The sequence below is a fragment of the Triturus cristatus genome, chromosome 1_1 (assembly GCF_964204655.1).
Source record: "Triturus cristatus chromosome 1_1, aTriCri1.1, whole genome shotgun sequence".
In the NCBI taxonomy this organism is placed as follows: domain Eukaryota; kingdom Metazoa; phylum Chordata; class Amphibia; order Caudata; family Salamandridae; genus Triturus; species Triturus cristatus.
The window spans coordinates 56,852,858-56,873,373 of record NC_140579.1 but is presented as its reverse complement, the minus strand read 5'-3'; the positions used below and the strand labels follow the sequence as shown (position 1 = coordinate 56,873,373).

At 60.8% G+C, this 20,516-nt stretch overlaps 1 protein-coding gene across 3 annotated transcripts in view; it reads left to right on the top strand.

Moving 5' to 3' along the window:
* The window catches only part of LOC146869376 (G protein-coupled receptor 4-like), a 98,554-nt gene that overhangs the window by 38,476 nt on the left and 39,562 nt on the right, over window positions 1-20,516 (top strand). Inside the window, exon 1 of one of the 3 annotated variants that reach the window (XM_085653793.1) lies at window positions 19,260-19,334. The exons of 1 other annotated variant lie outside the window; for it this stretch is intronic. The gene's annotated coding sequence lies outside the window, so the exon portion shown is untranslated. Of the gene's footprint in view, window positions 1-19,259; window positions 19,451-20,516 lie in introns of those variants that run through there. One more of the 3 variants, XM_085653800.1, reaches the window with a different exon arrangement.

Sequence of the window (20,516 nt, the reverse complement as noted above, 5' to 3'; positions counted from 1 at the left end):
CCATTCATGGAGTGCGTCCATCGCTGCCACAGCCCTCTCAGCCCCCCATTCATGGAGCGCCTCCATCGCTGCGGCAGCCCTCTCAGCCCCCCATTCATGGAGTGCCTCCATCGCTGCGGCAGCCCTCTCTGGAGTGCCTCCATCGCTGCGGCAGCCCTCTCAGCCCAACCATTCAAGGAGCGCCTCCATCGCTGCAGAAGCCCTCTCAGCCCCCCCCATTCATGGAGCGCCTCCATCGCTGCGGCAGCCCCCCTAATCCCCCATTCATGGAGCGCCTCCATCGCTGCGGCAGCCCTCTCAGCCCCCCATTCATGGAGCACCTCCATCGCTTCGGCAACCCTCCCAGCCCCCCCATTCATGGAGCGCCTCCATCGCTGCCGCAGCCCTCCCAGCCAACCCATTCATGGAGCACCCCCATCTCTGCGACAGCCCTCTCAGCACCCCCCATTCATGGAGCGCCTCCATCGCTGCAGCAGCCCTCCCAGCCCCCCCCATTCATGGAGCGCCTCCATCGCTGCAGCAGCCCTCCCATCCCCCCCATTTTTGGAGCGCCTCCATTGCTGCGGCAGCCCTCTCAGCCCCCCCCTTCATGGAGCGCCTCCAGCGCTGCGGCAGCCCTCTCAGCCCTCCACATTCATGGAGTGCCTCCATCGCTGCCGCAGCCCTCTCAGCCCCCCATTCATGGAGTGCGTCCATCGCTGCCGCAGATCTCTCAGCCCCCATTCATAGAGCGCCTCCATCGCTGCAGCAGCCCTCCCAGCCCCCCCCATTCATGGAGCGCCTCCATCGCTGCAGCAGCCCTCCCTGCCCCCCCATTCATGGAGCGCCTCCATTGCTGCGGCAGCCCTCTCAGCCCCCCCCCTTCATCGAGCGCCTCCATCGCTGCGGCAGCCCTCTCAGCCCCCATTCATGGAGCGCCTCCATCGCTGCGGCAGCCCTCTCAGCCCCCATTCATAGAGAGCCTCCATCACTGCAACAGCCCTCTCAGCCCCTCCATTCATGGAGCGCCTCCATCGCTGCGGCAGCCCTCTCAGCCCCCCCCATTCATGGAGCGCCTCCATCGCTGCGGCAGCCCCCCTAGCCCCCCATTCATGGAGCGTCTCCATTGCTGCGGCAGCCCTCTCAGCCCCCCAATCATGGAGCGCCTCCATCGCTGCGGCAGCCCTCCCAGCCCCCCATTCATGGAGCGCCTCCAGCGCTGCGGCAGCCCTCTCAGCCCCCCATTCATGGAGCGCCTCCATCGCTGCGGCAGCCCTCTCAGCCCCCCCATTCATGGAGCGCCCCCATCGCTGCGGCAGCCCTCTCAGCCCCCCCATTCATGGAGCGCCTCCATCGCTGCCGCAGCCCTCCCAGCCAACCCATTCATGGAACGCCTCCATCGCTGCGGCAGCCCTCTCAGCCCTCCACATTCATGGAGTGCCTCCATCGCTGCCGCAGCCCTCTCAGCCCCCCATTCATGGAGTGCGTCCATCGCTGCCGCAGCCCTCTCAGCCCCCCATTCATGGAGCGCCTCCATCGCTGCGGCAGCCCTCTCAGCCCCCCATTCATGGAGTGCCTCCATCGCTGAGGCAGCCCTCTCTGGAGTGCCTCCATCGCTGCGGCAGCCCTCTCAGCCCAACCATTCAAGGAGCGCCTCCATCGCTGCAGAAGCCGTCTCAGCCCCCCCCATTCATGGAGCGCCTCCATCGCTGCGGCAGCCCCCCTAGCCCCCCATTCATGGAGCGCCTCCATCGCTGCGGCAGCCCTCTCAGCCCCCCATTCATGGAGCGCCACCATCGCTTCGGCAACCCTCCCAGCCCCCCCATTCATGGAGCGTCTCCATCGCTGCCGCAGCCCTCCCAGCCAACCCATTCATGGAGCACCCCCATCTCTGCGACAGCCCTCTCAGCCCCCCCCATTCATGGAGCGCCTCCATCGCTGCAGCAGCCCTCCCAGCCCCCCCATTCATGGAGCGCCTCCATCGCTGCAGCAGCCCTCCCAGCCCCCCCATTCATGGAGCGCCTCCATTGCTGCGGCAGCCCTCTCAGCCCCCCCCTTCATGGAGCGCCTCCATCGCTGCGGCAGCCCTCTCAGCCCTCCACATTCATGGAGTGCCTCCATCGCTGCCGCAGCCCTCTCAGCCCCCCATTCATGGAGTGCGTCCATCGCTGCCGCAGATCTCTCAGCCCCCATTCATAGAGCGCCTCCATCGCTGCAGCAGCCCTCCCAGCCCCCCCATTCATGGAGCGCCTCCATCGCTGCAGCAGCCCTCCCTGCCCCCCCATTCATGGAGCGCCTCCATTGCTGCGGCAGCCCTCTCAGCCCCCCCCCTTCATCGAGCGCCTCCATCGCTGCGGCAGCCCTCTCAGCCCCCCATTCATGGAGCGCCTCCATCCCTGCGGCAGCCCTCTCAGCCCCCCCATTCATGGAGCGCCTTCATCGCTGCGGCAGCCCTCTCTGCCCCCAATCATGGAGCGCCTCCATCGCTGCGGCAGCCCTCTTAGCCCCCCCCATTCATGGAGCGCCTCCATCGCTGCGGCAGGCCTCTCAGCCCCCCCCCCCATTCATGGAGCGCCTCCATCGCTGCCACAGCCCTCTCAGCCCCCCCATTCATGGAGTGCCTCCATCGCTGCGGCAGCCCTCTCAGCCCACCCATTCAAGGAGCGCCTCCATCGCTGCGGCAGCCCTCCCAGCCACCCCCATTCATGGAGAGCCTCCATCGCTGCGGCAGCCCTCCCAGCCCACCCATTCATGGAGCGCCTCCATCGCTGCGGCAGCCCTCCCAGCCCCCCCCCCATTCATGGAGCGCCTCCATCGCTGCGGCAGCCCTCTCAGCCCCCCCATTCATGGAGCGCCTCCATCGCTGCGGCAGCCCTCTCAGCCCCCCATTCATGGAGCGCCTCCATCGCTGCAGCAGCCCTCTCAGCCCCCCCATTCATGGAGCGCCTCCATCGCTGCGGCAGCCCTCTCAGCTGCCCCATTCATGGAGCGCCTCCATCGCTGCGACAGCCCTCTCATCCCCCATTCATGGAGCGCCTCCATCGCTGCAGCAGCCCTCTCAGCCCCCCCATTCATGGAGCGCCTCCATCGCTGCGACAGCCCTCTCATCCCCCATTCATGGAGCGCCTCCATCGCTGCGACAGCCCTCTCATCCCCCATTCATGGAGCGCCTCCATCGCTGCGGCATGCCTCTCAGCCCCCCCATTCATGGAGCGCCTTCATTGCTGCGGCAGCCCTCTCAGCCCCCCCATTCATGGAGCGCCACTATCGCTGCGGCAGCCCTCTCAGCCCCCCCCATTCATGGACCGCCTCCATCGCTGCGGCAGCCCTCTCAGCTGCCCCATTCATGGAGCGCCTCCATCGCTGAGGCAGCCCGCTCAGCCCCCCATTCATGGAGCGCCTCCATCGCTGCGGCAGCCCTCTCAGCCCCCCCCATTCATGAAGCGGGTCCATCGCTGCGGCAGCCCTCCCAGCCCCCCCCATTCATGGAGCACTTCCATCGCTGAGGCAGCCCGCTCAGCCCCCCATTCATGGAGCGCCTCCATCGCTGCAGCAGCCCTCTCAGCCCCCCTATTCATGGAGCACCTCCATCGCTGCGGCAGCTCTCTCAGCCCCCCCATTCATGGAGCGCCTCCATCGCTGCGGCAGCCCTCCCAGCCCACCCATTCATGGAGCGCCTCCATTGCTGCGGCAGCCCTCTCACCCCCCCATTCATGGAGCGCCTCCATCGCTGAGGCAGCCCGCTCAGCCCCCCATTCATGGAGCGCCTCCATCGCTGCGGCAGCCCTCTCAGCCCCCCTATTCATGGAGCGCCGCCATCGCTGCGGCAGCTCTCTCAGCCCCCCCATTCATGGAGCGCCTCCATCGCTGCGGCAGCCCTCCCAGCCCACCCATTCATGGAGCGCCTCCATTGCAGCGGCAGCCCTCCCAGCCCACCCATTCATGGAGCGCCTCCATTGCTGTGGCAGGCCTCTCAGCCCCCCATTCATGGAGCGCCTCCATCGCTGCGGCAGCCCTCTTTGCCCCCCCCCCCCATTCATTGAGTGCCTCCATCGCTGCGGCAGCCCTCTCAGCCCCCCCTTTCATGGAGCGACTCCATCGCAGCGGCAGCCCTCTTTGCCCCCCCCCATTCATGGAGCGCCTCTATCGGTGCGGCAGCCCTCTCAGCCCCCCCCATTCATGGAGCGCCTCCATCGCTGCGGCAGCCCTCTCAGCCCCCCCCCATTCATGGAGCGCCTCCATCGCTGCAGCAGACCTCTCAGCCCCCCCATTCATGGAGTGCCTCCATCGATGCGGCAGCCCTCTCAGCCCACCCATTCATGGAGCGCCTCCATCGCTGCGGCAGGCCTCTCAGCCCACCCATTCATGAAGCGCCCCCATCGCTGCGGCAGCCCTCTCAGCCCCCCCATTCAAGGAGTGCCTTCATCGCTGCGGCAGCCCTCTCAGCCCCCCCCATTCATGGAGCGCCTCCATCGCTGCGGCAGCCCTCTCAGCTGCCCCATTCATGGAGCGCCTCCATCGCTGAGGCAGCCCGCTCAGCCCCCCATTCATGGAGCGCCTCCATCGCTGCGGCAGCCCTCCCAGCCCCCCCCATTCATGGAGCGCCTCCATCGCTGCGGCAGCCCTCTCAGCCCCCCCATTCATGGAGCGCCTCCATCGCTGCGGCAGCCCTCCTAGCCCCCCCCATTCATGGAGCGCCTCCATCGCTGAGGCAGCCCGCTTAGCCCCCCCATTCATGGAGCGCCTCCATCGCTGCGGCAGCTCTCTCAGCCCCCCCATTCATAGAGTGCCTCCATCGCTGCGGCAGCCCTCCCAGCCCACCCATTCATGGAGCGCCTCCATCGCTGCGGCAGGCCTCTCAGCACCCCATTCATGAAGCTTCTTGCATCGCTGCGGCAGCCCTCCCAGCCCACCCATTCATGGAGTGCCTCCATCGCTGCGGCAGGCCTCTCAGCCCCCCATTCATGAAGCGTCTTGCATCGCTGCGGCAGCCCTCTCAGCCCCCCATTCATGGAGCGCCTCCATCGCTGCGGCATGCCTCTCAGCCCCCCCATTCATGGAGCGCCTTCATTGCTGCGGCAGCCCTCCCAGCCCCCCCATTCATGGAGCGCCACTATCGCTGCGGCAGCCCTCTCAGCCCCCCCCATTCATGGAGCGCCTCCATCGCTGCGGCAGCCCTCTCAGCTGCCCCATTCATGGAGCGCCTCCATCGCTGAGGCAGCCCGCTCAGCCCCCCATTCATGGAGCGCCTCCATCGCTGCGGCAGCCCTCTCAGCCCCCCCATTCATGAAGCGGGTCCATCGCTGCGGCAGCCCTCCCAGCCCCCCCCATTCATGGAGCACCTCCATCGCTGAGGCAGCCCGCTCAGCCCCCCATTCATGGAGCGCCTCCATCGCTGCGGCAGCCCTCTCAGCCCCCCTATTCATGGAGCACCTCCATCGCTGCGGCAGCTCTCTCAGCCCCCCCATTCATGGAGCGCCTCCATCGCTGCGGCAGCCCTCCCAGCCCACCCATTCATGGAGCGCCTCCATTGCTGCGGCAGCCCTCTCACCCCCCCATTCATGGAGCGCCTCCATCGCTGAGGCAGCCCGCTCAGCCCCCCATTCATGGAGCGCCTCCATCGCTGCGGCAGCCCTCTCAGCCCCCCTATTCATGGAGCGCCGCCATCGCTGCGGCAGCTCTCTCAGCCCCCCCATTCATGGAGCGCCTCCATCGCTGCGGCAGCCCTCCCAGCCCACCCATTCATGGAGAGCCTCCATTGCAGCGGCAGCCCTCCCAGCCCACCCATTCATGGAGCGCCTCCATTGCTGTGGCAGGCCTCTCAGCCCCCCATTCATGGAGCGCCTCCATCGCTGCGGCAGCCCTCTTTGCCCCCCCCCCATTCATTGAGTGCCTCCATCGCTGCGGCAGCCCTCTCAGCCCCCCCTTTCATGGAGCGACTCCATCGCAGCGGCAGCCCTCTTTGCCCCCCCATTCATGGAGCGCCTCTATCGGTGCGGCAGCCCTCTCAGCCCCCCCATTCATGGAGCGCCTCCATCGCTGCGGCAGCCCTCTCAGCCCCCCCCCATTCATGGAGCGCCTCCATCGCTGCAGCAGACCTCTCAGCCCCCCCATTCATGGAGTGCCTCCATCGATGCGGCAGCCCTCTCAGCCCACCCATTCATGGAGCGCCTCCATCGCTGCGGCAGGCCTCTCAGCCCACCCATTCATGAAGCGCCCCCATCGCTGCGGCAGCCCTCTCAGCCCCCCCATTCAAGGAGTGCCTTCATCGCTGCGGCAGCCCTCTCAGCCCACCCATTCATGGAGCACCTCCATCGCTGCGGCAGCCCTCCCAGCCCCCCCCATTCATGGAGCGCCTCCATCGCTGCGGCAGCCCTCTCAGCCCCCCCATTCATGGAGCGCCTCCATCGCTGCGGCAGCCCTCCCAGCCCCCCCCATTCATGGAGCGCCTCCATCGCTGAGGCAGCCCGCTTAGCCCCCCCATTCATGGAGCGCCTCCATCGCTGCGGCAGCTCTCTCAGCCCCCCCATTCATAGAGCGCCTCCATCGCTGCGGCAGCCCTCCCAGCCCACCCATTCATGGAGCGCCTCCATCGCTGCGGCAGGCCTCTCAGCACCCCATTCATGAAGCTTCTTGCATCGCTGCGGCAGCCCTCCCAGCCCACCCATTCATGGAGTGCCTCCATCGCTGCGGCAGGCCTCTCAGCCCCCCATTCATGAAGCGTCTTGCATCGCTGCGGCAGCCCTCTCAGCCCCCCATTCATGGAGCGCCTCCATCGCTGGCGCAGCCCTCCCATGGAGAGCTTCCATCGCTGCCGCAGCCCTCTCAGCCCCCCCATTCATAGAACGCCTCCATCGCTGTGGCAGCCCTCTCAGCCACCCATTCATGGAGCGCCTCCATCGCTGCGGCAGCCCTCTCAGCCCCCCATTCATGGAGCGCCTCCATCGCTGCGGCAGCCCTCTCAGCCCCCATTCATGGAGCGCCTCCATCACTGCGGCAGGCCTCTCAGCCCCCCCATTCATGGAGTGCCTCCATCGCTGCGGCAACCCTCTCAGCCCACCCATTCATGGAGCGCCCCCATCGCTGCGGCAGGCCTCTCAGCCCCCCCATTCATGGAGCGCCTCCATCGCTACGACAACCCTCTCAGCCCTCCCATTCATGGAGCGCCTCCATCGCTGCGGCAGCCCTCTCAGCCCCCCCATTCATGGAGCGCCTCCATCGCTGCGGCAGCCCTCTCAGCCCTCCCATTCATGTAGCGCCTCCATCGCTGCGGCTGCCCTCTCAGCCCCCCATTCATGGAGCACCCTCATCGCTGCGACAGCCCTCTCAGCCCCCCCATTCATGGAGCGCCTCCATTGCTGCGGCTGCCCTCTCAGCCCCCCATTCATGGAGCACCCCCATCGCTGCGACAGCCCTCTCAGCCCCCCCATTCATGGAGCGCCTCCATCGCTGCGGCAGCCCTCTTAGCCCCCCATTCATTGAGCGCCTCCATCGCTGCGACAGCCCTCTCAGCCCCCCCATTCATGGAGCACCTCCATCGCTGCGGCATCCCTCTCAACCCCCATTCATGGAGCACCTCCATCGCTGCGGCAGCCCTCTCACCCCCCCATTCATGGAGCGCCTCCATCGCTGCGGCAGCCTTCTCAGCCCAACCATTCACATAGCGCCTCCATTGCTGCGGCAGCCCTCTCAGCCCCCCATTCATGGAGCGCCTCCATCGCTGCGGCAGCCCTCTCAGCTCCCCATTCATGGAGTGCCTCCATCGCTGCCGCAGCCCTCTCAGCCCACCCATTCATGGAGCGCCTCCATCGCTACGGCAGCCCCCCTAGCCCCCCATTCAGGGAGCGCCTCCAGCGCTGTGGCAGCCCTCTCAGCCCCCCATTCATGGAGCGCCTGCATCGCTGCGGCAGCCCTCTCAGCCCCCCCATTCATGGAGCGCCCCCATGGCTGCGGCAGCCCTCTCAGCCCCCCCATTCATGGAGCGCCTCCATCGCTGCCGCAGCCCTCCCAGCCAACCCATTCATGGAACGCCTCCATCGCTGCGGCAGCCCTCTCAGCCCTCCCCATTCATGGAGTGTGTCCATCGCTGCCGCAGCCCTCTCAGCCCCTATTCATGGAGCGCCTCCATCGCTGCGGCAGGCCTCTCAGCCCCCCCATTCATGGAGCGCCTCCATCGCTGCGATAGCCCTCTCAGCCCCCCATTCATGGAGCGCCTCCATCGCTGGGGCAGCCCTCTCAGCCCCCCATTGATAGATCGCCTCCATCGCTGCGGCAGCCCTCTCAGCCCCCCCATTCATGGAGCGCCTTCATCGCTGCGGCAGCCCTCTCAGCCCCCCATTCATGGAGCGCCTCCATCGCTGCGGCAGCCTCTCAGCCCCCCATTCATGGAGACCCTCCATCGCTGCGGCAGCCCTCTTAGCCCCCCCCATTCATGGAGCGCCTCCATCGCTGCGGCAGGCCTCTCAGCCCCCCCATTCATGGAGTGCCTCCATCGATGCAGCAGGCCTCTCAGCCCCCCCATTCATGGAGCACCTCCATCGCTGCGGCAGTCCTCTCAGCCCACCCATTCATGGAGCGCCTCCATCACTGCGGCAGCCCTCTCAGCCCCCCCCATTCATGGAGCGCCTCCATCGCTGCCACAGCCCTCTCAGCCCCCCCCATTCATGGAGCACCTCCATCGCTGCGGCAGCCCTTTCAGCCCACCCATTCCAGGAGCGCCTCCATCGCTGCGGCAGCCCTCCCAGCCCCCCCATTCATGGAGAGCCTCCATCGCTGCGGCAGCCCTCTCAGCCCCCCCATTCATGGAGCGCCTCCATCGCTGTAGCAGTCCTCTCAGCCCCCCCATTCATGGAGCGCCTCCATCGCTGCGGCAGCCCTCCCAGCCCCCCCATTCATGGAGCGCCTCTATCGCTGAGGCAGCCCGCTCAGCCCCCCATTCATGGAGCGCCTCCATCGCTGCGGCAGCCCTCCCAGCCCCCCATTCATGGAGCGCCTCCATCGCTGCGGCAGCCCTCTCACCCCCCCATTCATGGAGCGCCTCCATCGCTGCGGCAGCCCTCTCAGCCCAACCATTCACGTAGCGCCTCCATTGCTGCGGCAGCCCTCTCAGCCCCCCCATTCATGGAGCGCCTCCATCGCTGCCGCAGCCCTCCCAGCCAACCCATTCATATGGAGCGCCTCCATCGTTGCGGCAGCCCTCTCAGCCCTCCCCATTCATCGAGTGCGTCCATCGCTGCCGCAGCCCTCTCAGCCCCCATTCATGGAGCGCCTCCATCGCTGCGACAGCCCTCTCAACCCCCCTGTGAGAAGTTGGCCTGGTATATTCTGTTCACTAGTTAAAGTGACCACCTTGTACCATGCCAAGCAACCCTTATGGTGTGGTTGTAAGTCAACCTTTTCGGACTAGCTGCCCTAGTGGTAGCGTAGGCTAAGCAGTCTTTGAGGCTAAACTCGTTAAAGCGTGTTAAGCAAGCTGTTTTACCATATGTAACCCCCCTTTATACCAATGAAAGGACACCACACAGATATATATTCAAAATATATATGTATTTATTACTCAAAGTATCCCCTAGACTCTTTATGAGCACAGGAGCACAAATCGTTAAACAAGAAAGTATTACAATATACAGAAGTTGCACTTTATATGGATAGGCCCTGGTGGCCGATCAAACCATATACTAAAATAGTGTTATAAGTACCACGAACAGGAAAGGGAAAAGGCCTAGGGCCTCTAGAATCGCTGGGCCTACAAGGAGCTAACTTCAGTTAGTGACCAGGAAGTCCACGGGTCGCGTGTGCAGTGAGGAAAGTTACACGCGGGCTCCAATAGGTTTTCAATGGGTGCGTAAAAGTTCAAAAGTTACTGCTAGAAGGGTCTTCTGAATGGACTACGAACTTAAGACTTAAAACACAGACACTAGAGATGTTTCTCTACACTTGGGCACCGGAGTGCCAGCTTTACCTCACCCACAGGAAGCGGGTGCATAGGTCTCGAAGTGCGTCGGGTTTCGTCTATCGATTCAATGGAGCCTGGTGACAAAGATGCTGCAGGCGGTCGGTCCAGAAGAGATGCGGTGGATCCAAGGGTGGATCGGAGTTGTAGAAGACCTGAAAGCAGAGGGGACAGTGTTCACAGTCACTAGCCAGTGACCGGCGTGGCACTAGGTAGGTACCAGGCGATGTCGGGTGCAAACAGGTGATGAGGTGTAGCTTGTCTCCGCAGCCACGTGGTCCCTGAAGGTTGACGACGTCCAGGAGTCGGGTCACGAGCTGTCCCACGCAGGCTCTCGCTGTCGGCGGTGTCGGCGACTCGAAGGAAGCAAAGGCAGGAGTCGTGAAGAATGAAGAAAGCTGATTACTCTGACCAGCAAGGTCAGAGGGGCTGCTCCTTTAGAGGGAAGCAGGGGCCAGTCTGGAGCAACCAGACCAGTGTCGTAGTTTTCAAACAAGGTCGCCAAAATGGCCACTAGCCAACGGGCCAGGGACCGAGCAGGCGCATCGAGATGCAAAGTGCAGAGGGGCCCCACGCAGATCGTGGGGATGCTGGAGGGCTCACCTTTGGAGCAGATGCTGCTCGGGTGTTGGGCTTCTCAGGACCCAAAGCACAACTTGGAGGGAGCCTCTGTTGTCGCGCTTGCAGCTTGTCGTCGGTCTTTCAAGATGGCTGGCTCCACGTGTCTCGGTGCCTCCACGGGTTCCTTCTTTGCAGGGACTGTGGATCGGGCTGTGAGAGGTCTGGAGGTCCAGGTCTTGTCGGGCTCTGGGCTCGGGCTCCGGCGGGAGGCGGCGGCAAAGCAGACGTCGAGTAGCTGGTTGGTGCTTGCGTTAGCAAGATGGTCACTCCCTGACCATAGGGGAGATTTCTTTCTGTCCTCTGTGCAGCAGAGCGTCGAAGTTCCCGTCTTCTTCTTGTAGATAAGTTGATTCCAGGATGTCTGAAGTCTTAGGACACAGCTCCTACCTTTAAGCGGATTCTAGGGGCCGGACTACCTGCTAGGTCCCTCCCTAAGGGTGGGACCAGGAAGGGGTGTGGTTACACCCCCAATCCTTTGTCCAGTTCGCCCCAGGTCCCTGGCTGGTGTGCCCCAGGACCGGTTTGAACTGGCATATGCACCGAGGCTCCTTGTGAGCCTCAGGCATGTCTGATTCTATTCAAGCCCTACCTGACTAATACACAAAATCCTGTCTGGGGTGGTGCTCGCACCTCCCCTGGCAAGAAACCCTTTGTCCACGTCTCCCAAGCTGGAAGGACTCCCAGCAGCAGGAGGGCAGACTTGTGTTGGTGGTGGCAGCGTCCATTTTGTGGAGCTGAGGCTATGTCTGATTTTACCCGGGTTTCAGGTACTGTACATGTCGTGTCCCTCTAGAAGGGTGGAATGCTAACCCCGTCGCCAGAATTGGCGAGGGGTTAGTATTCCAATTTGTATGACACCTTACTCGACATGTTTTGGTAAAGCCAAACCAAAGTTAGCATTTAACCGCGAGGTTCATAATGCACTTAAGAGTATATGGTATGACGATACCTGGAAACGATAGAAGGAAGTTGTTCCGACCACTGCAGACAGGCTCAGCTCATGCCAGAGCACCATCTCACATGGAACCAAGCACTCTGCCTTCAGGATTGTCAAGGCCTGCCATAGGAGTGACTTATAGGTTACCATGTGTCCCATTTAAGGTTAGGTATAGGTATACTACACCTAAGTAAGAGGTGGTTACACCAACTTACCCCAGCTGAGTGATCAGCCAGTTGTGTCAAATTGCTAGGCCAGGCCAGGGGTGGCATAATACATGCTTCAGCCCCTGGTAGGCCTTAGATACACCAATGCCCTGGGTACCTAGTGTACACTGGTACAGGGGCTCACAGGGTGATCCAATTCCAATTGGTTATGCACCTATAGTGCATAGTGTCAATTTAGTAGAGAGAACAGCAGGCTGGGGGTCTGATTAGCAGGCCCACAGCCTCAATATGTCAAAAACCAGTGAAGCAAAAAGCAAGAATTTGGGGTGACCATAGGATAGCAGACCCTACTCTCCTACACCCCCCTTTCATGGAGCACCTCCATCGCTGCGGCAGCCCTCTCAGCCCCCCATTCATGGAGCGCCTCCATCGCTGCGGCAGCCCTCTCAGCCCCCCCATTCACGGAGCGCCTTCATCGCTGCGGCAGCCCTCTCAGCCCCCCCATTCATGGAGCGCCTCCATCGCTGAGGCAGCCCGCTCAACCCACCCATTCATGGAGCGCCTCCATCGCTGTGGCAGCCCTCTCTGCCCCCCATTCATGGAGCGCCTCTATCGCTGCAGCAGCCCTCTTAGCCCACCCATTCATGGAGCGCCTCCATCGCTGCGGCAGGCCTCTCAGCCCCCCTATTCATGGAGCGTCTTGCATCGCTGCGGCAGCCCTCTCAGCCCCCCATTCATGGAGCGCCTCCATCGCTGCGGCAGCCCTCCCAGCCCCCCCCTGTTCATGGAGCGCTTCCATCGCTGCCGCAGCCCTCTCAGCCCCCCCATTCATAGAACGCCTCCATCGCTGTGGCAGCCCTCTCAGCCACCCATTCATGGAGCGCCTCCATCGCTGCGGCAGCCCTCTCAGCCCCCCATTCATGGAGCGCCTCCATCGCTGCGGCAGCCCTCTCAGCCCCCATTCATGGAGCGCCCCCATCGCTGCGGCAGGCCTCTCAGCCCCCCCCATTCATGGAGCGCCTCCATCGCTACGACAACCCTCTCAGCCCTCCCATTCATGGAGCGCCTCCATCGCTGCGGCAGCCCTCTCAGCCCCCCCATTCATGGAGCGCCTCATTCGCTGTGGCAGCCCTCTCAGCCCTCCCATTCATGTAGCGCCTCCATCGCTGCGGCTACCCTCTCAGCCCCCCATTCATGGAGCACCCCCATCGCTGCGACAGCCCTCTCAGCCCCCCCATTCATGGAGCGCCTCCATTGCTGCGGCTGCCCTCTCAGCCCCCCATTCATGGAGCACCCCCATCACTGCGACAGCCCTCTCAGCCCCCCCCATTCATGGAGCGCCTCCATCGCTGCGGCAGCCCTCTTAGCTCCCCATTCATGGAGCGCCTCCATCGCTGCGACAGCCCTCTCAGCCCCCCCATTCATGGAGCACCTCCATCGCTGCGGCATCCCTCTCAACCCCCATTCATGGAGCACCTCCATCGCTGCGGCAGCCCTCATAGCCCCCCCATTCATGGAGCGCCTCCATCGCTGCGGCAGCCCTCTGAGCCCCCATTCATGGAGCGCCTCCATCGCTGCGGCAGCCCTCCCAGCCCCCTCGTATTCATGGAGCACTTCCATCGCTGCAACAACCCTCTCAGCCCCCCCATTCATGGAGCGCCTCCATCGCTGCGACAACCCTCTCAGCCCCCCCATTCATGGAGCGCCTCCATCGCTGCGGCAGCCCTCTCAGCCCCCCCCATTCATGTAGCGCCTCCATCGCTGCGGCTGCCCTCTCAGCCCCCCATTCATGGAGCACCCCCATCGCTGCGACAGCCCTCTCATCGCCCCCATTCATGGAGCGCCTCCATCGCTGCGGCAGCCCTCTTAGCCCCCCATTCATGGAGCACCTCCATTGCTGCGACAGCCCTCTCAGCCCCCCCATTCATGGAGCGCCTCCATCGCTGCGGCAGCCCTCTCAGCCCCCCCATTCATGGCGCCCCCCCATCGCTGCGGCAGCCCTCTCAGCCCCCCCATTCATGGAGCACCTCCATCGCTGCCGTAGCCCTCCAAGCCAACCCATTCATGGACTACCCCCATCGCTGTGACAGCCCTCTCAGCCCCCCCCCATTCATGGAGCGCCTCCATCGCTGCAGCAGCCCTCCCAGCCCCCCCCATCCATGGAACGCCTCCATCACTGTGGCAGCCCTCCCAGCTCCCCCCATTCATGGAGCGCCTCCATCGCTGCGGCAGCCCTCCCAGCCCCCCCATTCATGGAGCACCTCCATCGCTGCGGCAGCTCTCTCAGCCCCCCCATTCATAGAGCGGCTCCATCGCTGCAGCAGCCCTCCCAGCCCCCCCCATTCATGGAGCGCCTCCATCACTGCATCAGCCCTCCCAGCCCCCCCATTCATGGAGCGCCTCCATCACTGCGGCAGCCCTCCCAGCCCACCCATTCAAGGAGCGCCTCCATCGCTGCGGCAGGCCTCTCAGCCTCCCCCATTCATGGAGCGCCTCCATCGCTGCGGCAGCCCTCTCAGCCCCCATTCATGGAGCGCCTCCATCGCTGCGGCAGCCCTCCCAGCCTCCCCCATTCATGGAGCGCCTCCATCACTGCGGCAGCCCTCTCAGCCCCCCCATTCATGGAGCGCCTCCATCGCTGCGGCAGGCCTCTCAGCCCCCCATTCATGGAGCGCCTCCATCGCTGTAGCAGCCCTCTCAGCCCCCCCATACATAGTGCGCCTCCATCGCTGCGGCAGCCCTCCCAGCCCACCCATTCATGGAGCGCCTCCATCGCTGCGGCAGCCCTCCCAGCCCCCCCATTCATGGAGAGCCTCCATCGCTGCGGCAGGCCTCTCAGCCCCCCATTCATGGAGCGCCTCCATCGCTGCGGCAGCCCTCTCATCCCCCATTCATGGAGCGCCTCCATCGCTGCGGCAGCCCTCATAGCCCCCCCATTCATGGAGCGCCTCCATCGCTGCTGCAGCCCTCCCAGCCCCCCATTCATGGAGCGCCTCCATCGCTGCGGCAGCCTTCTCAGCCCCCCCATTCATGGAGCGCCTCCATCGCTGCGGCAGCCCTCTCAGCCCCCCCATTCATGGAGCGCATCCATTTGTGCGGCAGCCCTCTCAGATCCCCATTCATGGAGCGCCTCCATCGCTGCGGCAGCCCTCTCAGCCCCCCCATTCATGGAGCGCCTCCATCGCTGCGGCAGGCCTCTCAGCCCCTCCATTTATGGAGCGCCTCCATCGCTGCGGCAGCCCTCCCAGCCCACCCATTTATGAAGCGGGTCCATCGCTGCGGCAGCCCTCTCAGCGTGTGCAGAATAGCAGACGGTCTTTCAACCTTTTGGGTTTTTCTCCTGGTTGCCGCCTAGATCTGTCTGTTCTGGGATGACCGGTAGAGAGGGCTCCTGGACTCCGTCAGTCCTTAAGCGCATGTCCATGTATCAGTTAAGAAGTGAGATTTCCTATTGTGCAAGACTTTCAGGTTCGCTTGTAATTGTAATTCGCGGAGTTGTTTCTTAACTTCCAGATAGGTTCAATCAGTCAATCAATCAGGTGGAGCGTCTGAGGTTCTGCTCCAATGTTGAACCCTTGGAGTATAACGGGAAATAAAAGGACTTTTGCATCAACAGCTGGGTATGGGCCATCCAGGCCAGTCAGAAGCTTTTGTGATGCCCTGACCCAAAGAACCTGGCTACCTAGAATGACTAAACTGTGTGACCCTGGGCAGTTGCTTTTCTTCACTGTGACTCCCTTTCCATGATCATTATATTTGAGAACATCTTGACATCATTGTTCAGGGTGCAAACTGTACTAAAACATCTCCTGTACATTGTTTAATGGACCATAATGTTGCTCGATCTATAGCAGCAAAGGCCATACATGGGAGGTTCCAAACCCCAGCCTAGGCACGTCTGCCTGCCACTACCTGTCAACCGGAAGCCAGGTGTTTTGTCACAGCACGGGCATGGCCCGTTTCATAGCACGACCATGATTACAGTTCCCGGCACCCTGTGAATCATGCTATGCATGGTGCGCACAGTCTCGCCCTAGCGCCTCGCAAGGCCTCATCAAGGAGCATAACAGGAAGGAAAGTCACGCCTACCCACTGTGTGACAGTGCTGGAGCCGTCTCGCCTGCACACAGCAGGATGGTGTCTCTTAGGCTGTTGTTGAACAGCTCACAGAATATAGGTCTGGCTGGCTGTCCGGACGGCAGTATCGATACTATGGTCCTGTGTGCCTGTTCAACCGAAGAGAACTTGGTCAGGAAATTGGTTGCACGTGTTGTGCTTAGGAACCCCATACCTGCAGACCTATAAACAAAGTTCACTGTGTGAGGAGGGGGCGTGGCCTTGGGCCAAGAGCTCCCTGAGAAGCACTCTGCCCTCCACCAATGCACCCTCCCCATGCCAAAATACAAGGGTTGTTGAGGCTACCACTGACGTTTTGGGGTGTTTTCACATCCCTTAATGGACATTGGCTGCTTACAGCCTCAAAAGACCAGCTCTAAATCCACTCTTTGCAGGGCTTTCCAGCTTATTTTTCCTGCCACCGTGTGATTTCGACTCCCCGCTGGGTGATCGTGTGAAAGGAGCCAAAATCGTGTGGCACACATTGGCACCGTGTGCACTGGCCGATCCGTGAGCCTTCCAAAGAAAGTTCAGTGCTCAAGCTCTTAGTTCATTTATTGAGGCCCCCATCTGAACGCTGGTCCTCGTGGCTTTTCCTTCTGCCTCTTCGGCCCAGTATTCAGGACTGAGATGCTGTCGTCCGCGCCCTCAAAGTGCCTCCTGAGGACTCAGATGTCATTTCAACTTTGCTTCAGCTTCTGATGCTGGACCTGCCAGTTTCTGCGGATCCTCTTCAAGTTAAGAGCACATCAAACAGTAGAGACTCCATCTTTGCTGCCAGTGCTGTGAGCAGGATGGGTTCACCGCTCTCCTCCGAGCCCTCATCTTTGCTGCCAGTGCTGTGAGCAGGATGGGTTCACCGCTCTCCCCCGAGCCCTCATCTTTGCTGCCAGTGCTGTGAGCAGGATAGGTTCACCGCTCTCCCCCGAGCCCTCATCTTTGCTGCCAGTGCTGTGAGCAGGATGGGTTCACCGCTCTCCCCCGAGCCCTCATCTTTGCTGCCAGTGCTGTGAGCAGGATGGGTTCACCGCTCTCCTCCGAGCCCTCATCTTTGCTGCCAGTGCTGTGAGCAGGATGGGTTCACCGCTCTCCTGCGAGCCCTCATCTTTGCTGCCAGTGCTGTGAGCAGGATGGGTTCACCGCTCTCCTGCGAGCCCTCATCTTTGCTGCCAGTGCTGTGAGCAGGATGGGTTCACCGCTCTCCCCCGAGCCCTCATCTTTGCTGCCAGTGCTGTGAGCAGGATGGGTTCACCGCTCTCCCCCGAGCCCTCATCTTTGCTGCCAGTGCTGTGAGCAGGATGGGTTCACCGCTCTCCTGCGAGCCCTCATCTTTGCTGCCAGTGCTGTGAGCAGGATGGGTTCACCGCTCTCCCCCGAGCCCTCATCTTTGCTGCCAGTGCTGTGAGCAGGATGGGTCCACCGCTCTCCCGCGAGCCCTCATCTTTGCTGCCAGTGCTGTGAGCAGGATGGGTTCACCGCTCCTCCCCCAAGCCCTCATCTTTGCTGCCAGTGCTGTGAGCAGGATGGGTTCACCGCTCTCCTGCAAGCCCTCATCTTTGCTGCCAGTGCTGTGAGCAGGATGGGTTCACCGCTCTCCCCCGAGCCCTCATCTTTGCTGCCATTGCTGTGAGCAGGATGGGTTCACCGCTCTCCTGCGAGCCCTCATCTTTGCTGCCAGTGCTGTGAGCAGGATGGGTTCACCGCTCTCCCCCGAGCCCTCATCTTTGCTGCCAGTGCTGTGAGCAGGATAGGTTCACCGCTCTCCCCCGAGCCCTCATCTTTGCTGCCAGTGCTGTGAGCAGGATGGGTTCACCGCTCTCCCCCGAGCCCTCATCTTTGCTGCCAGTGCTGTGAGCAGGATGGGTTCACCGCTCTCCTCCGAGCCCTCATCTTTGCTGCCAGTGCTGTGAGCAGGATGGGTTCACCGCTCTCCTGCGAGCCCTCATCTTTGCTGCCAGTGCTGTGAGCAGGATGGGTCCACCGCTCTCCCGCGAGCCCTCATCTTTGCTGCCAGTGCTGTGAGCAGGATGGGTTCACCGCTCCTCCCCCAAGCCCTCATCTTTGCTGCCAGTGCTGTGAGCAGGATGGGTCCACCGCTCTCCTGCGAGCCCTCATCTTTGCTGCCAGTGCTGTGAGCAGGATGGGTCCACCGCTCTCCTGCGAGCCCTCATCTTTGCTGCCAGTGCTGTGAGCAGGATGGGTTCACCGCTCTCCTGCGAGCCCTCATCTTTGCTGCCAGTGCTGTGAGCAGGATGGGTTCACCGCTCTCCCCCGAGCCCTCATCTTTGCTGCCAGTGCTGTGAGCAGGATGGGTTCACCGCTCTCCCCCGAGCCCTCATCTTTGCTGCCAGTGCTGTGAGCAGGATGGGTTCACCGCTCTCCTGCGAGCCCTCATCTTTGCTGCCAGTGCTGTGAGCAGGATGGGTTCACCGCTCTCCTGCGAGCCCTCATCTTTGCTGCCAGTGCTGTGAGCAGGATGGGTTCACCGCTCTCCTGCGAGCCCTCATCTTTGCTGCCAGTGCTGTGAGCAGGATGGGTTCACCGCTCTCCTCCGAGCCCTCATCTTTGACTGTCGGCTCTGCCCTACCTTTTACATTTCCCACTGGTTCTGCCCATCTTACATGCATGCTCTATCTTCCACCTGGCCAGGCACTTATCTACATGGTGGATAGTTTTAAATTAAGGCTGGGAAAGACCCTTGCAACTCAACAAAAAGCTCCTAGTTGTTCCTGTTTGAAATTCAAGGTTTAAACAGTTAATACAAGCATATATCCTGGGCAAATTATGCGATTGTGCGGCTGGGGCATTTTTTGCATAGTTTTAAATTTGCTGCATTTGCCACATAATCCATCATCTGCTGTAAATCTGCGGATCTTAAAAGTAATAAAATAGTTTTTAGCTCAAAGAGTTCAAAAGTTCCTAAAACACAGTGGAAGGCCCTTTGCAAAGGGTGACTGATCACCTTTCTGTTTCTTATTTCAGTATTTGGGTGCTAAATTGGTACTATTGAGGTGCAACCAATACTGAGACAGTGCTAATAAGTGTAAAAATAACAAATTAACAAAATGTGGCGCATTACACTGCATAATTTGCCTTTTCTTGTATACTTTACTCAACACTAGCGCGTAATTTGGCTTTCCTGCTGTATAATTCCAGTGTTCCGCATATATTGCATCAAAATGATTTCCAAACAATAAACATAATTCCTAAATTATTATTAAAGCTAACAGAATTGTGATAGAATTTTTTTAATAAAAAAAAAGGCATATTGAGGATTGTCCATAAGTTGCTATTCACATACCAGCTACGTTCCCATTTTTATCTTAACAAGTTGACGCTCTGGTGTTATTTGCTCCTGCGGGGGGCTGATTCACCTTCTCCATCCACCCTGGTAAGACTTCCTGTCCCAGGGTGCACCTGACGCTGCCGCTGACGATGAGGGAGGCGTGTCCATCATGCATAAAGCGCTGCCCCCGCGGTGCGGGACAGGAAGAGGCAGGGCAGGGGTCACCCCCCTTGGCTTTGTTTTGAACTGCACTGACCGTGGCTCCCATGGACATAAGTAGGTGGACATCTTGATACTGGAACTTACTTAAAACCCTGTGTATCACGAGCCCTTGCACAATTGGAAGGAGTTGGGACTCAATCTAAAAAACCGATGTATTTGTACCATTGGAGGTAAAACTCGTCTTGTAAAAGTGACTGCCCGAACCGCCCGTTTTCACTCCTCCACTTTTGGGATAATATATTTCTTCTTTTTTATTTTTTTTTACCGTTTTGGAGCTGTCCTCTCTTTAGGTTTGCATATTATACCAAATCTTGAATAAAAGTTGAATTAATCTAGAGTGCATTAAAATTAACCAACAAAGAATACCCTTTATCCCTTCCCGCAAATGGGCAAGAGAAAGGCTACAGACAGACGCAGGGAAGAATAAAATACCAAAGATCGGACATCCAAAGAAAACAGCAGCAGAGAACTGCACCTGAGCCGCGATTAACAATTTAATTGAGGAGGCGGAATCTATGCGGTGCAACGGGAAGAAACTGGCTAGCGAAAGTACAAAAAAAGATTACTACTTATTATATAGGATAGGGCTCACTCCCCTCCAGAACGAAATATTAACGTTCGCCCCTGATGAGACAGAGTCCCAGGTCTTAAAACCCTCTACTTCCAGGAACTATGGAGTGGAAGATCCCATTCAAACTCGTATCCCCAAGACCGGTCTATCAGCCCTTATCAAAGATGGGAGTACTCCCGGCGAAACAATAGCAGTAAATGCACCAGCTGAAGAGCTGTGTGTGCAGGAGCCTGGAGTGGACTAAGACATGCGTGGGGGAAGCAGAACCGTTTTAGTCCATTGGGCATCGCATGCCTGGTTGCGGGGCGGCAGAGCCCCGCCCCTCTTTGGCTGGATGAATGGATGGATGAGGGGATATTCGGTACGAGGTTATATAGACCATCACCCCTCGCATTCTCCGTTTTTCGGTATTAGTTTTGCACGTGTGTGTGCGCGCGCTCCCGTGGGCCAGACTCTCACCACGCATGCGTTTGTCTGCAGGAGTTTGTCACATTCTCTGTTTACGTGCAGATGTAAACGTCCCCTTTATAATTTGCTTCGATCGCGGCCCGAGCTATCTATTTTCAGGCCGCAAACGAAGGCAGACAACCCAGACACAAATAAGCACAGGAAGGAAGCGGTGCGGAGTTCACCTTCATTTACAACCGTCACGGAGAAGGCCGGGA